The 15667-nt window shown below is 42.5% G+C and overlaps 1 long non-coding RNA gene across 1 annotated transcript in view; it reads right to left on the bottom strand.

The window, feature by feature from the left end:
• The window catches only part of LOC126999614 (uncharacterized), a 74648-nt gene that overhangs the window by 23715 nt on the left and 35266 nt on the right, over positions 1–15667 (bottom strand). Inside the window, exons 2-3 of the long non-coding RNA XR_007753471.1 lie at positions 6073–6149; positions 5801–5880 (exon numbers count right to left, since the gene is read on the bottom strand). This is a non-coding gene — a long non-coding RNA (uncharacterized LOC126999614). The remainder of the gene's footprint in view (positions 1–5800; positions 5881–6072; positions 6150–15667) is intronic.

Genomic DNA, 15667 nt, shown 5'->3' with positions numbered 1-15667 from the left:
GAGAGAGAGAGAGAGAGAGAGAGAGAGAGAGAGAGAGAGAGAGAGAGAGAGAGAGAGAGGGGGGGTGTAGGGGGGTGTCTCGACTTCCGTTACAAGCCACAGAAAAGAAAACAAGAAAGAAAAACAAAGAAAGGAAATAAGGAGCCAGAAACAAGTAGTAGTTGTAGAATTAGTATAGTAGTAGTAGTAGTAGTAGTAGTAGTAGTAGTAGTAGTAGTAGTAGTAGGAGGAGGAGGAGGAGGAGGAAAATAAAGAGGAAGAAAAGAAGATAAGGAGGAGGAAGATAAGTTATTTTACGTTTAATATTTCATCTCTTTTAGTAAGCTTTTTCTCACCCTTTCTATTGACCAAAAAAAAAAAAGAATAAAATAAATAAATAAACAAATAAATAAATAAATAAAATTACAGAAAAAATACCTTTTTTCATTCTGTATCTCAAATAACAAACAAACACTAAATGCCACGCTACTCCAACGCACTGCTCCACTAACCTCTAACCTAACACCCACTAACTTTAGGCCGACCTTGATCTTGAAACACTAAAACAAAAAAGCAAATAAAAAAAGTAAATAAAAAAGTGAATAAATAAAAATCTACAACGTTCGCCACACGCACTAAAAAAAAAAATAATATCTCGAAAAACCAATTTGATTTTTGTTTTGTGTGTGTGTGTGTCTGTTTGTGGTTATGTGTGTGTGCGTGTGCGTGTGTGTGTGTGTGTGTGTGTGTGTGTGTGTGTGTGTTTGGGAAGAAGCGTGTAGATATTATCAGGACCTTTACACAAGCTTCCAGAGGTGTGAAGGTTGCCCACTCTCTCTCTCTCTCTCTCTCTCTCTGAAAAAATAATTACCACCAAAAAAAAAGTACGTCGCGTATATTTGTATTTTTCTGAGCATTTTATTTCATTCTTTTTTTCTTTTCTTTTTTTTCGCGGTCAGGAACTGTGGTCGGAAATATGTGAATTTACGTTTTTTGGGGAGGAGGAGGAGGAGGAGGAGGGGGAGGGGGAGGGGGAGGGGAGGAGGAGGAGGGAGGAAGGTCTAGTGAGGCCTCAGGGAAGAATGGGATAGCAGGAGGGAGAGAGAGGAGGAGGAGGAGGAGGGAGAGAGGAAGGGAAGGGAGGGAAGGAGAGGCCCAGGAAAGTCAGAACTGTCTCTGTTTTATGGTTCTCTCTCTCTCTCTCTCTCTCTCTCTCTCTCTCTCTCTCTCTTAATCAATTTATCTGCACACTCCGTTTAGGCATTCTCCTTCTCTCCCTTTCTCTCTCCTTGTATTTCTCTCTCTCTCTCTCTCTCTCTCTAATTAAGACAGGTTGTTAGGTAGGAAGGTAGGTGGGTGGGTAGGTGGGTAGGTCGGGAGGCAGGCCGTTGAGAGGTAGAATTGGGCAATATATCAATAAATGGTTGAGGAAAGGGACTGGCAGTAGTAGTAGTAGTAGTAGTAGTAGTAGTAATAGTAGTAGCAATAGTAGTAGTAGTAGTAGTAGTAGGAGGAGGAGGAGGAGGAGGAGGAGGAGGAAAAGATGAACAGCAAGGAGAGGTCTAAATAGTTTGTAGTAGTAGTAGTAGTAGTAGTAGTAGTAGTAGTCGTGTATATCATTCCTCCCCTCCAGCAGGTGTTATTGTGGTGGGTGAGCCGGGCAGTTGTGGTGGTCGTGATGGTGGTAGTAGATTGTGGTAATGGTTATGGCTTTGGTGGTGGTGGTGGAAGAGAGAGGGAGAGAGAGAGGGAGGAAGAGAGACATAGATATAAAAATAGAACTGGTCAACGTGTCTTCAATTCAATTCACCTTTTTTCCATTCTTTTATTCTCTTCATCAGTCGCCTACGTTAATAAATAGGAGATTAAGAAATGAGGTACGAAGAGAGGAGGAGGAAGAAGAGGTAAGGAGAATCAATAGAGGGAGCGGATGGTAAAACAAGATGATGAGAGAGAAAGAGGATAAAAAGACGAAGTGGAGAAAGATAGCAGAGGGAAGGAAAGAGAGAAGAGGAAAGAAAAACGAAGTGGAAAAGGGAAATAAAGGGAAGGAAATAGAGAAAAAGAAAGTAGACGAGGAAATGGGACAAAAAAATAGGAAAGTAAGAGGAGACAAGGAGAAGTAGTTAAGGATTAGAAAGAGGAAGAGAAAGAACACAAAGACAAAGAGCTAAGGGGAAAAAAGAGGAATTAAGAGAGAAAATAAAGAGTAAAAGAAGAGGGGAAGAAAGGACACAGGAACAGGAGAAGAGGAAGCAAGAGGAATCAAGAGGCGGAATTACCTGTGAAAGAAGGGAAGAGGAAACAGACAAAAAAAAGAGGTGAAGGGAAGTTAGAAGAATAAGGAGAGGTAGTTAAGAGGAAAGAGGAAGAGGAAAAGAAGAGAAAAAAAGGGGGAAGAAAGGGGAAGAATTAAGAGGAAAGAGGAAGAGGAAGAAAAGGGATAAAGAAAAATCGGGAAAGGAAGGGGAAGAATTAAGAGGAAAGAGGAAGAGAAGAGATAAAAAAGAGGAAGTAAGGGGAAGAATTAAGAGGAAAAAGAAAGAGGAAGAGAAAAAAATAAATAAAAAAGAGGAAGTAAGGGGAAGAATTAAGAGGAAAACGAAAGAGGAAGAGGAAAAAAGAAATAAATAAAGAGGAAGTAGGAGGAATAAAGAGGAGGAAGTTAAAGGGTCGGAAAAGTGTCTATTGTCATTCCCTTCAGGTCGTGGAATGTAATTGAAGGAGATAATTAAGTCAACGTTTCTCGCCTGCTTGTCTGAACGGGGTCGAGGTGGAGGAGGAGGAGGAGGAGGAGGAGGAGGAGGAGGTGATGTCGAAATGGTAACGATTCTGTGGTTTTTCTCTTCCTTTTTTTTAATCTCTTGCAATCTTCCTTTTCCTCCTCCTCATCTTCCTCTTCCTCTTGATCTTCTTCCTCCTCTTCCCCAATCTCTTTTTTTCTTCTCTTCGATCTTTTTTCCTCCCTCCTCCTCATCATCATCATAACACTACTACTACTACTACTATTACTACTACTACTACTACTACTACCATTACTACTACTTCTCCTCCTCCTCCTCCTCCTCCTCCCATACGAAGCTTAACAACGCATGTCCTTCTATACCAAAGCCACGTCCTCCCTCGCGTCTTTCCTTCGTCCTTGGATAAAAAGTAATGGTCCCTCAGCCGCCCAATGTACCCTTTTTTCTTCTCCCAGGACGAGGTAGTGACTGGATTACGAGGGGAAAAATTATGATGTATTTTTTTGGTTGTTCTCTCTCTCTCTCTCTTATGTAAAGCGGGTATGTATAATATATATTTATGCCACCTATTTGTCATCTGTTTTTTCCTTCTTTCTTTTTTGTTTTTTTTTGTTCCCTTTCTTTCGTTACTTTGATATGAGTCTTGGTTAGTGGTGGCGGTGGTGGTGGGGGGTGGGGGGGTGGAGGGGGGTGGAGGGGTCATATATCACCAGTATCACCACTACCATCATCACCACCACCACCACCACACCAGCATCACTCTACCAGGCGTCTCCCCCACCATATATACACACCAAAAATACCACCACTTTCACCACCATCACCACCACCACTACTAACATCACCATCTTCATCCAACAGAGAAGCAGATGAGAGGAAGAAGAAAGGAGACGAAGAAAGGGTGAAGGAATTGAATGAAAGGGAAAAGAAAGGAGAGAGAAGGAAGGAGAATATGAGAGAAGGGATAGAATGGGAAGAAGATGAGCAAAGGAGAGATAAGGGATGGAGGGGAAATAGAAAATGGAGAAGGAATGGAGAGAGAGAGAGAGAGAGAGAGAGAGAGAGAGAGAGAGAGAGAGAGAGAGAGAGAGAGAGAGAGAGAGAGAGAGAGAGAGAGAGAGAGAGAGAGAGAGAGAGAGAAGGAAAAGAAAGCAGGAAACGAATGAATAGGATGAAAATAGAAGATAGGGGAAAGAAAAGACCAATACCACACCATAAAAGAAGAAAGGGGAATAAGGCGGACCAGATAAAGGGTGGGAGGAGTAGGAAGAGAAAGAGGAGAAGGAAGAGAAGGAGAGGGAGGGAAGGAGGGAAGAGAGAAAGAGGGGGGGAGGGGGAGGAGACAGCAAAACAAAGCACACATTCATTCTAGTTCCGGTTTAATATTATGCAACCCTGAATTAGGCTCCTTTACATCCGTGTGTCGGGGAGGCGAAATTGACGCTGACAAGGCTAAGATTCGCGCCTTTATGTCACCTGGTAATTAGGTTTAGGAGACATACTGTACAGGTGGAAGCAAGGAAGAGGAGGAGGAGGAGGACGAGGAGGAGGAAGGGGAGCTACGTTAGAGTGTGATGGGGAGTGTTGTGAAGTGTGGGTGGGGAAGGGGAGGGAAGGAGAGGTAAGAGAGAGTATGATGAGGAGGAGGAATGTTAGGTATGGGTAAGGGCAGGGAGGGAGGAAAGATGGGGAAGGTATGCATGAGGTAATGGGGAAGTTAGTTAAGGCAAGGTAAGGTAAGGTAAGGTAAGGTAAGGTTAGGTTAGGTAAGGTAAGGTAAGGTAATGTTATTTAAGGTAAGGTTAGGTTAGGTAAGGTAAGGTAAGGTAAGGTTAGGTTAGGTTAAGTAAGGTAAGGTAATGTTAGTTAAGGTAAGGTAAGGTAAGGTAAGGTAAAGTAAGGCTAGGTTAGGTTAGGTAAAGTAAGAATGATTAGGAAAGGGATAAGAAGAAAGAAAGGTGAGGAAAGAAAGGAGAGTAGGAGAAAGAAATGAGGAAGAGAAAATGAAGAGAAAGCGAAGAGAAATATAAAAGAGTTCGATCCTAACACACACACACACACACACACACACACACACACACACACACAAAGTCGCCGACAGAATGGAATGAAAATAGACTAAAATGGCACTTCCCAACCTCATCGAAGACCTTTGGGAAACAACAACAGAGAAAGACAATTGCAACACTCACCCCTTCTTCAGCAGGAGCAGTAGTAGTAGTAGTAGTAGTGGTAGTGGTGGTAGTGGTAGTGGCGGCGGTAGTAGTAGTAGTAGTAGTAGTAGTAGTAGTAGTAGTAGTAATGGCGGTGGTAGTATATATAGGAGACCAGAAAAGGAAAAAAAAAATAGAGAAAGGAAAACGAAAGGAAAAAAAGACGAGGTACAAGAATAAAAAAACGGAGAAAAGAAGAAAAAGTAGAACAATAACAACAACACTAACAACAAAACAACTAACAGAACAACAGACAGACGGACAAACACACAAAGCAAAACAGAAAATAAAGCAGCACACATGAAGGACAGACAGAACAAGAACAAGAGCAAACAAAAACACAAATATAGCAACATGATAAACCCAAATTATAAAAAAAAACAGCAGCTGCAGCAAATGAAGCGTAAAAGTCATGACGACGAAAAAAAAAAAAGGAACAAGCAGAAGGAGGAGGAGGAGGAGGAGGAACACTAAGGAACACAAAAGAAGAACAAACAATAGCAGACCTGATGTTCCTTACGAGGCTGTTTGTGACAAGCTACACTAACTATCTAATCAAAGGTGGAAGATGAAGGACAGCAAAGGCGAAGACGAAGAGGAGGAGGAGGAGGAGGAGGAACACTAAGGAACACAACGGAAGAACAAACAATAGCAGACCTGATGTTCCTTACGAGGCTGTTTGTGACATGCTACACTAACTATCTAATCAAAGGTGGAAGATAAAGAACAGCAAAGGCGAAGACGAAGGGGAGGAGGAGAAGGAGGAGGAGGAGGAGAGAAGCAGCGTATCAGCAGGGAATAGGTTAGATAAGAACAAATAAATAATCTAGTGACTGACAGACAAAAATAGGCGTTGTGACTCACCCTTGGCCGAGGTGGATGGGATGCCTGCTCTGGGACGGGCTTAACTGGAGACCACCCCGGGGACTGCCATCGCACGGTGCCTGTGAAGTGAAGGGTACCTGGAAAACCGACCCTTTGTCTCCCTCCTCTTGCCTACATTCACCAAGTATAGAAAGACTACAGCATGAAGTACATCCACACCTCAGCTTGTCATGTATCACACAGGCCACATAACCTCTGCTAACCACACACTTCCAGGAGTATGATGGCTCTTGCAATGAAATTCTACTTACGATCCCTCCTGGAGCAAATCTTCTTCCGCCCGGAGGTATACTTGGGTTTTCTTCTGAATACATCTGAATCAGTCATCCTGTAAAAGAAACAGGGAAATTAACATATATCTTGGGTGAATGAATCTGATTAGAAGATTTATACACACAAAACTGAAATCTACAAATACAAAGTCTCTCAAATCCTTTTACCACAGTTCTACAATAAAAACCAATGCCAATAATACCAAGCACTCCCTAAAAAGAAGGTCAAGAAAAATATAAATACCAAATAACGAGAGAAAGGAATTTAATAGATACAATAGAAAATAATGAAAGAGTAACACAGATAGTTTCGTAATAATATACAAGGTGAGCGAGAGTAAAAGAATAATTAACACAGTCACACGTCCGAGAGAAAGTAAAGAAATAGAATAGATAGAAAATAAACGAGAGATAAATATGTAAGAAAAAGGACAAAAAGAGGTGATGGGAAATGTAACAGGAAATAAAATAGAGAAAAAACTAGGGATATGTTAATAATTATAATAGATCAATATAGTCTTGCATAAGGAGTTACAGAAATGAATAAGTGAAACAGAGGCATAAGCGACAAGATAAAATATGGAGATAAAATGAAAAGAAGGTGATAGGAAAATGAGGTAAATAAAAAATACAGATAATAATGATAATAATAGGAAAAAGTAGTCTTGCGTCAGGAGTTACAGAAATACGCGACATAAACGAGAAATACATATGTAGGAAAAAGAATGAAGATCAAGGAAAATATGAGTAGAAAATAACGAAAGAATAACAGAAGGTAATTTAAACTAGTGATATTCAAAGGAGTATAAATATAAGAGTAACATCGATAACACGTTAGAGAAAATGTAAATAATAATACCACAGAATTATGAACCAGAAAAAAAAAAACTTACAACATCACATCCACCTGCAAATACAAAGGTCAGAATAAAAGATTAAATTATTCAGAAGAGGTTAACAAGATCAAGACTTCAACGACCTTACCAGAGAAGAATAAGTGTTACCAGATCAAATAAAAAAGGGAAAAAAAAACAAATTAGTAGCGGAAAAATAAAAAAAATAAAAGAGAAGAAAATAGACTAATCCTGAGCCAGTTTGTTCCCACCGTCAGTTATACCACAAGGAGGAGGAGGAGGAGGAGGAGGAGGAGGAGGAGCAGAAAGAGGCACGTTTGGTTCCCACACATAATAATAAACTAAAATATAAAAAAAATACAAAAAAAATAGCAGAAGATATAGGAGAAAAAAAAGAGAAAATGAAGCAGAAAAAGAAGGCAAATAAAGAGAGTTAGAAAAAAGTACAAAAATGAGAGAGAAAAATAGGATAAAACAAGAAAAAGTAGAGCAATAACAACAATTACACCAACAACAACAACAACAGCAAACAGACAGACAGACAAAAATAAAATAACTAGACCGGGTCAGAAATATTTGCCAAACTATTTTTATTCACTTTTTTTTAACGTCATCATTTAAATTCGCTGATTGATGTAACGTTCAACTGTCCCCTCTATTGACGAACGATGATGAATGACACACACACACACACACACACACACACACACACACACATGCCAGAGGAGAAATTGAAGCATTGCGAGAGAGAGAGAGAGAGAGAGAGAGAGAGAGAGAGAGAGAGAGAGAGAGAGAGAGAGAGAGAGAGAGAGAGAGAGAGAGAGAGAGAGAGAGAGAGAGAGAGAGAGAGAGAGAGAGAGAGAATCCAGTTCACCTTCACCCACTGCCACCGTTTATAAAAGGGCGAGAGAGAGAGAGAGAGAGAGAGAGAGAGAGAGAGAGAGAGAGAGAGAGAGAGAGAGAGAGAGAGAGAGAGAGAGAGAGAGAGAGAGAGAGAGAGAGAGTAAACAAAAACAAGATGACAAACCAAACTTAAGAAAGATTAACCCTAACTAACTCCTCCTCCTCCTCCTCCTCCTCCTCCTCCTTCTACTACTACTACTACTACTACTACTACTACTACTTGAGATAACCAGGAGGGTCGTCAAGGGTCGTATGGGCCGAATCTAACCTCCTCCAAACCTACCAATGGGACAGGTGCGTGGAGTCAGCACCTGCCCGCTTAATTACCTTACCTGGGTTATGGAGGCAGGTGGAGCAGGAGGAGGAGGAGGGAGAGGCAGGTGAGTAGGGTATCGGGTTTAGAAGAGGGGAAAAACAGTAGAAGGACGAAGAGAAGGACAGGAGTAAAAAAAAATGAGGGAAAAAAGAAGAAAGGGAAGAAGAAGGGATTGAAGGAGAAGAACAAGAAGAGCGAGAACAAGAGGAACAGGTGGAGATGGAGTTGGAAGAAGAAGAGGAGGAGGTGGAGGAGGAGAAGGAGGAGGAGGAATAGGCAGGTGATTCGCATATAGGATTTGAGAAAAGGGAAAAACTGAACGAGGAGGAGGAGGAGGAGGAGGAGGAGGAGGAGGAATATATCAAATGAAGTGATCGCCAGTAGAGATAAAATACAAGGAAAAACGAAGCGGAAATGAGGAGGAAAAATAAACAGGAAATAAAAGAGAAAATAATTTATGTTTAGGAGAGAGAGAAAACAATAAATTACAGACAAATGAAGAATTAAATACTAAGAAGACAGTTGTTAAGGACTACTACTACTACTACTACTACTACTACTACTACTACTACTACTACTACAAAACCTATGCAAAAAAAAAAATATATATATACAATCAGAGAAGAAAAAAGAGAAAGAAATAAAGGAAAAGGAGAATGAAGAAGAAAAAGAAAGAGGGAGAGAGGAAGGAAATGAAGGAGGAAAAGAACAACAACAAAAAGAACTAGAAATAGGTCGTTGAGAGAGAGAGAGAGAGAGAGAGAGAGAGAGAGAGAGAGAGAGAGAGAGAGAGAGAGAGAGAGAGAGAGAGAGAGAGAGAGAGAGAGAGAGAGAGAGAGAGTGAAAGCCAATTATCTCAGGTGTATCTATCTCTCCTTACCTGACCTCCCTCCCTCCTCCTCCCCCTCCCTCCTTCATTAGCCATTAATTATCACTGTTATTCTCACTCCTACGCTTCCTACGGGTCCTTCATTAGGGGATTAAGTGCGTAATGTGCTAATTATACGCTAGGGGGACGGGGGGGGGGGGAGAAGGGGGCAGGGGGGAGGGGGTATGGCTATCAGAGCTGTACTGTGTGTGTTTATGGTTCTGTGTGTGTGTATGTGTGTGTGTGTGTCAACAATCTACATAAACTTCCTCCTCTTCTTCTTCTTCTTCTTCCTTCTGTTTCTGATCTTTTTCACTGTCTAACCTCCCTCTCCCAGGTCACCCCCTTTCCATTCCTCTCTTCTTTTTCCTTCCCTTCATCTAATCTGACCTATAACCTCGTCTTTTCCTATTCCCTTCCATTCGTTTCTCCTTATTCCTCCCTTTAACTTCCTCTCTCCTATTCTCTTCCATTCGTTTCTCCTTATTCCTTCCTCCCATTTCCTCTTTCCTATTCCTTTCCTTTCCTTTCCCTTTATTTCTTCCTTTAACTAATCTGACCTATCTCTTCCTCTCTCCTACGCCCTTACATTCGTTTCTCCTTATTCCTTCACTTACCTAATCTAACCTATGACCTTTGACCTCCCTTTCCTCCCTTTTCATTTCCCTCAGTCTTTTCGTTTCCCCCTTTCTCTCGCTCTCCTTTCCTCCCTTTCTTCACGCCCTTTCTCTCCCTTTTTCCCTTCCTCCCTCTTACCCTCTATCCTTCCCTTTTCCCCTCCCTCTTTCTCTTCTTTTCTCCCTCTCTCCTTCTCCCTTCCCATCATTCTCCTACCTCACTGTTCCTCCCCTTCCCTCACTTCCTCTCCCCTTCTTTCCACCCTTCCCATCCTTTTCCGATCTCACTCCCATCCGCCATCTTCCCCTCTTCCTTTTCCCCTCCATCCTACCCTCCTTATCCTCCCTCCCTCCCTCCCCATCTCCTATCTCCCTCACGCCCTTCTATCACTCCCCCTCACTTACTATCTCCCCTCATCTCCCTTTCCCCTCATAATGGGCAGAAGGGTAATGAGGCGCTGGGCGGGGATTGGCTACGAGGGGAGGCGAGGGGAGGCGCTGATTGGCCCTCCCTTGATTGGCCGATGACCTGATAGTCGAGCTGATTGGGGGGAGGGGAGGGGGTCAGGTGGAGGGGGGGAGGGGGAAGGGGGGGGGGGGGGGTTGAAGGGGCGTGGCCGTTGATTGGACCTCCGTAATGTAGTTTAACTTTTGCTGCTCATTTGGGTTGTTGTTGTTGTTGTTGTTGGTGGTGGTGGTGGTGGTGGTGGTCAAGGTGGTGGTGGTGGTGGTATCAGCTGCAGCAACAATAACAGTAGTAGTAGTAGTAGTAGTAGTAGTAGTAGTAGTAGTAGTGGTAATAGTAGTAGTAGTAGTAGTAGTGGTAGTAGTAGTAGTAATAGTAGTAGTAGTAATAATAGTAGTAGTAGTAGTAGTAGTAGTAGTAGTAGTAGTTGTTGTTGATATTGTTGTTGTTTACTGGTATTTAAATCTATCAAATCCTTATACCTTTGGACACACACACACACACACACACACACACACACACACACACACACAGAAAAAATAAACAAGAAATAAATAAATAAAATATGATAAAATAACAAAATAAAAATAGTTAACATGTTAGTTAGTTAGTTTGTGTGTTCTTTTCTCTGTATTAATTATTCCCCCATTTTAATTTCCTTTTCTTTCTCACACACACACACACACACACACACACACACACACACACACACACACACACACACACACACACACACACACAGAAAAAATAAACAATAAATAAATAAATAAAATAAGATAAAATAACAAAATATAAATAGGTAATATGTTAGTTAGTTAGTTTGTGTGTTCTTTTCTCTGTATTAATTATTCCCCTATTTTAATTTCCTTTTCTTTTCCACTCACACACACACACACACACACACACACACACACACACACACACACACACACACACACACACATAACAGCAGCTGCTCCCACACACTGCCTGGCCGCCTCCCTTTTGCTGCGTTACATTAAATCATTCCCTCCTCTGTGGCATGTCATTATCTGGCCCCCGCACCTGCCCTCCCCCCTCACCCCCCAACCACCCCCCACAAGGCCACGATGGGTTGGGCTGGGCAGGCAGGTGGTGGTAATGGTGGCGGTAGTGGTGGTGGTGGTGGTGGTGGGGGTGATGATGATTGTAGTAGTAGTAGTAGTAGTAGTAGTAGTAGTAGTAGTAGTAGTAGTAGTAGTAGTAGTAGAATATGAAGAAGTAGAACAACAACAACAACAACAACAACAACAACAACAACAACAACAACAACAACAACAACAACAACAACAAAAATAACAACAACAACAAGGTCGAAGAAGAAGTAGAAGCAGAAGAAGAAGAAGAAGAAGAAGTAGAAGAAGAAGAAGGTCAATAGAAGAAGAAGAAGAGTTAATGTCAATCTTTCAAACAGCAACTTTCAATTATCTATTCCTGTCAACATCTCCTCCTCCTCCTCCTCCTCCTCCTCCTCCTCCTCCTCCTCCTTGCTGCCCTACCCTCGTTCACCTGCCCAGGTAGGTAAAGGTAAAGGTAAGTGGGTATACAGCTGGACCCGCATCCCACACTGCCCTCTCTCTCTCTCTCTCTCTCTCTCTCTCTCTCTCTCTCTCTCTCTCTCCTTCTCATCCTACACCTAATCATCTCGCAGTATATTTCTATATTTCTATATTTCTTTCACCTCCAACACCTGTCCCTTACCTTCCCTTTCCCCCTCTCCCTCCTCCCTCTCCTCGTCCATTCCTCCCTCCACCACCTCACCCTCCCTTTCTCCTTCTTCCTCTTCCTCCTCCTCCTCCCCCTTTCCACCTTCCACCTCTTCCACAATTTCTCCTCGTTCTTCACAGCAGGTCCCTCCCTCCTTCCCGCTCTCCCTCCCCTTCACCCACCTCCTGGCCCCCTTCCGACCGTCGGGTTCTTGTTGTTGGTGATAGTCAGGTTCGTTATGTTGACAGGTATTTTTGCTCCAAGTATAAGAACAGGACGAGGTGTGTTTCCCAGGGGCAGGTGGGCCATATATCAGACAGGATTGAGGCGTGTATGGCAAGCGAGGATCGAACCCCATTGTCTTTCTCAGCTGTGGCGGAAACGACGTTTCTCGTGCCAAGCGAGTACCTTTTAAGGAGTTTTAGAGAATTGTTATGCATGATACGTGACTCTGGTGGGTCACCAGTGTGTGGCGTCCTGCCAAGGAGGGCGTTGGCGATGGATGGCTGTCAGGGCGATAGCAGTGAACAGCAGACTTGCTGAGCACTGCGAGCGCAATGGGTGGCTGTTCGTCGACAATTGGGACCTCTGCTTGGGCCAAGACGCCCTCTACGCCCGTGAAGGGATCCAATGGACGGTCAAGGGGGGTGATGCTCTCTCAGACGCCCTGGAGCGAGCACGTGGGACCCTGAGGATTTTTAGTATAGGCGAGGGGGAGGAGTAATGGGAGCAATGGGAGGAGTAATGGGAGGGGACATCTAGCTCATAATATAACCAGGCAGCTTAGAAGTAATTCTAGAGGAGTAACAGAGGACGGGCTAAGAATCTTCTATACTAACAGCAGGAGCCTCAGAAACAAGATAGACTTACTAAGGGGTGAAGCTTGTTCAGAAAATTTTGACATAATAGCGATCACTGAGACATGGATAGACTTTGCTAATAGAAATTTTAGGTCAGAATTTGAAATAACGGGTTATCAGATGTTTCACAAAGACAGAAGGGGCAGAAAGGGAGGTGGAGTTGCGCTATATGTTAAAGACTCACTTAAATGTTTAGTTAACAACTCAGTCAAAACTAACATGGATTCAGAATCAGTTTGGGTGGACGTTTACAAAGGGAAAGAAAAACTAACTCTAGGAGTTATATACAGGCCACCCAACCTTAACAGGCAGGACACGAGTATATTACTACAGGAGATTGGCATGGCGAGTATGAGTAGAAATGTCTGCGTAATGGGGTACTTTAATTATAGGAATATAGACTGGGAAGATCTAGTGGGTGACCTGGAAGCCGAGGACTTTCTTGAAGTTATACAAGATAATTTCCTTAAGCAGGTAGTTACTGAGCCTACCAGAGGAGATAACATATTAGACTTAGTCCTAACCAATAATGGGAACTTGCTACGTGAGTTGGAGGTGGGCGGAGAGTTAGGAAATAGTGATCACAGAACGGTTCGTTTAGGTTAGACTGGGCGGTAACCGCGATCCAAACCCAGTGTTAGTGCCAGATTTTAGAAAAGCAAACTACGAGGGCTTCGAAGACATCTTGAAGGGGTAAACTGGGATAATTTAGGGATTCATGAGGGCCTGAGCTGCGGATTGGAGAGCCAGGAGAACCAGGTAGAAATGTCTTACAATAATTTAGTTAGAGTAATAGTAGAGGGCAAGAACAGCATATACCACAGCGAACACTTAGAAAAGAAAACAATGATCCTAAGTGGATGACTCGTGGACTAAAACACGAGATTGGGTTAAAGAAGGAATTTATCAGAAAATAAAGAATGGGGAAACACATCTCAGGGGCCGGTACGTCGAACTATCTAGATTAGTTAAGAAAACACCAGGATAGCAAAAAGAACTATGAGATCAAAGTAGCAAATGAGGCGAAAAGTAATCCTAAGGGCTTCTTTCAGATGTATAGAACAAAAACACGGGAGAAAATTGGACCGCTGAAATCAAACACAGGAGCTAGTAGAAAATTACGAAAATATGAGCACATTGTTGAACGACTACTTCCTTTCAGTATTCACACAGGAGGATCGAACGACTATACCGGAAAGAGTTCAGGTGTACGAGGGCGGGGATGGCGATAAATTGAGGGATATAATCATTACCAGGCAAGTAGTTCAGGATGAGATAGATAAGCTTAAGAAGAACAAGTCGCCAGGTCCTGACGGGATATTTCCGAGGGTATTAAAGGAGCTAGGTGATATAATCAGAGACCCACTAACCGACATCTTTAAGATGTCGGTAAATACTAACTATGTGCCGAGCCTATGGAAAGTAGCTAATGTGACGCCGATTTTTAAAAAGGGGACAGGTCAGTTGCTTCAAACTATCGCCCAATTAGCTTAACATCGGTTATAGGGAAGATGCTGGAGTCCATAATAGCCAGGAACATTCAGGAGCATTTAGAAACATAGCTTAATTCACGACTCGCAGCATGGGTTCACAAAAGGTAGGTCATGCCTCACCAATCTCTTGTCCTTCTACAATAAAGTATTTGAGGCGGTTGACAGAGATGAAAATTATGATGTAATCTATCTTGATTTTAGTAAAGCGTTTGACAAAGTTCCTCACCAACGACTGTTGCTTAAATTACAGGCTCACGGAGTAGAGGGTAAAGTTTTGAACTGGGTCAAGGCGTGGCTTAGCAATAGGAAGCAAAGAGTGCAAATCAATGGTCAAAGATCTGACTGGGGATGTGTTACGAGTGGGGTCCACAAGGTTCGGTATTAGGTCCACTTTTTTTATTATTTATATCAATGACTTAGACACAGGAATTAGTAGTGATGTTAGTAAATTTGCAGATGATACCAAGATCGGTAGAGTAATTGAGTCGGATCAGGACGCTAGTATTCTCAAGGTGAACTCAACAGATTATATGACTGGGCGGATAAATGGCAGATGGAGTTCAATGTAGGGAAGTGCAGTATTCTGAGTGTAGGTAGGAACAACCCCTCACATAACTATTGCTTAAATGACACTCTCATAAGTAGGTCTGGGTGCGAGAGGGATTTAGGGGTCTTAGTGAGCTCTGATCTCCGTCCAAGGGCACACTGCATTCAAGCTAGAAATCGAGCTAATAGGGTACTGGGATTTATTTCAAGGAGCGTAAGCAACAGAAGCCCCGAAGTCTTCCTCAAACTATATTTAGCATTAGTTAGACCCGACTATAGAATGGATATCAAAATGTTAGAATCGGTGCAGAGGAGGATGACTAAGATGATTCAGGGGTTGAGAAACTTGCCATACGAGGAAAGACTCAAACAGTTAAACTTGCATTCTCTAGAAAGGCGAAGGGTGCGTGGAGACATGATCGAGGTTTATAAATGGATGAAGGGCTTTAATAAGGGAGACATTCATAAGGTTTTGTTGGTAAGAGAACCGGGTAGGACACGAAGTAACGGGTTTAAACTGGATAAATTCAGATTCAACAGGGACATAGGCAAAAATTGGTTTACTAATAGGGTGGTGGATGAGTGGAATAGGCTTAGCAGTCATGTGGTGAGTGCCAATACAATTGTCACATTCAAAAATAGACTAGATAAATTCATGGACAGCGATATTAGGTGGGGTTAGATACACGGGAGCTTAGGGTCAAAGGAGCTGCCTCGTACAGGCCTACCGGCCTCTTGCAGACTCCTGCGTTCTTATGTTCTATGTTCTTATGTTCTTGTTGTAATTTTCTTTATTCTTGTTTTTTTTCTTCTTTTTCTCTCATAAATATTAAATTCCTTCATCTCCTTTCTTTACCTCCTCCTCCTCCTCCTCCTCCTCCTCCTCTCGCTTTCTCTTTCCCTTCCTCCAGTTAACCATCCTGCAG

The sequence above is a fragment of the Eriocheir sinensis genome, chromosome 16, assembly GCF_024679095.1.
Source record: "Eriocheir sinensis breed Jianghai 21 chromosome 16, ASM2467909v1, whole genome shotgun sequence".
NCBI lineage: Eukaryota > Metazoa > Arthropoda > Malacostraca > Decapoda > Varunidae > Eriocheir > Eriocheir sinensis.
This window is presented reverse-complemented; position numbering and strand designations above follow the sequence as displayed.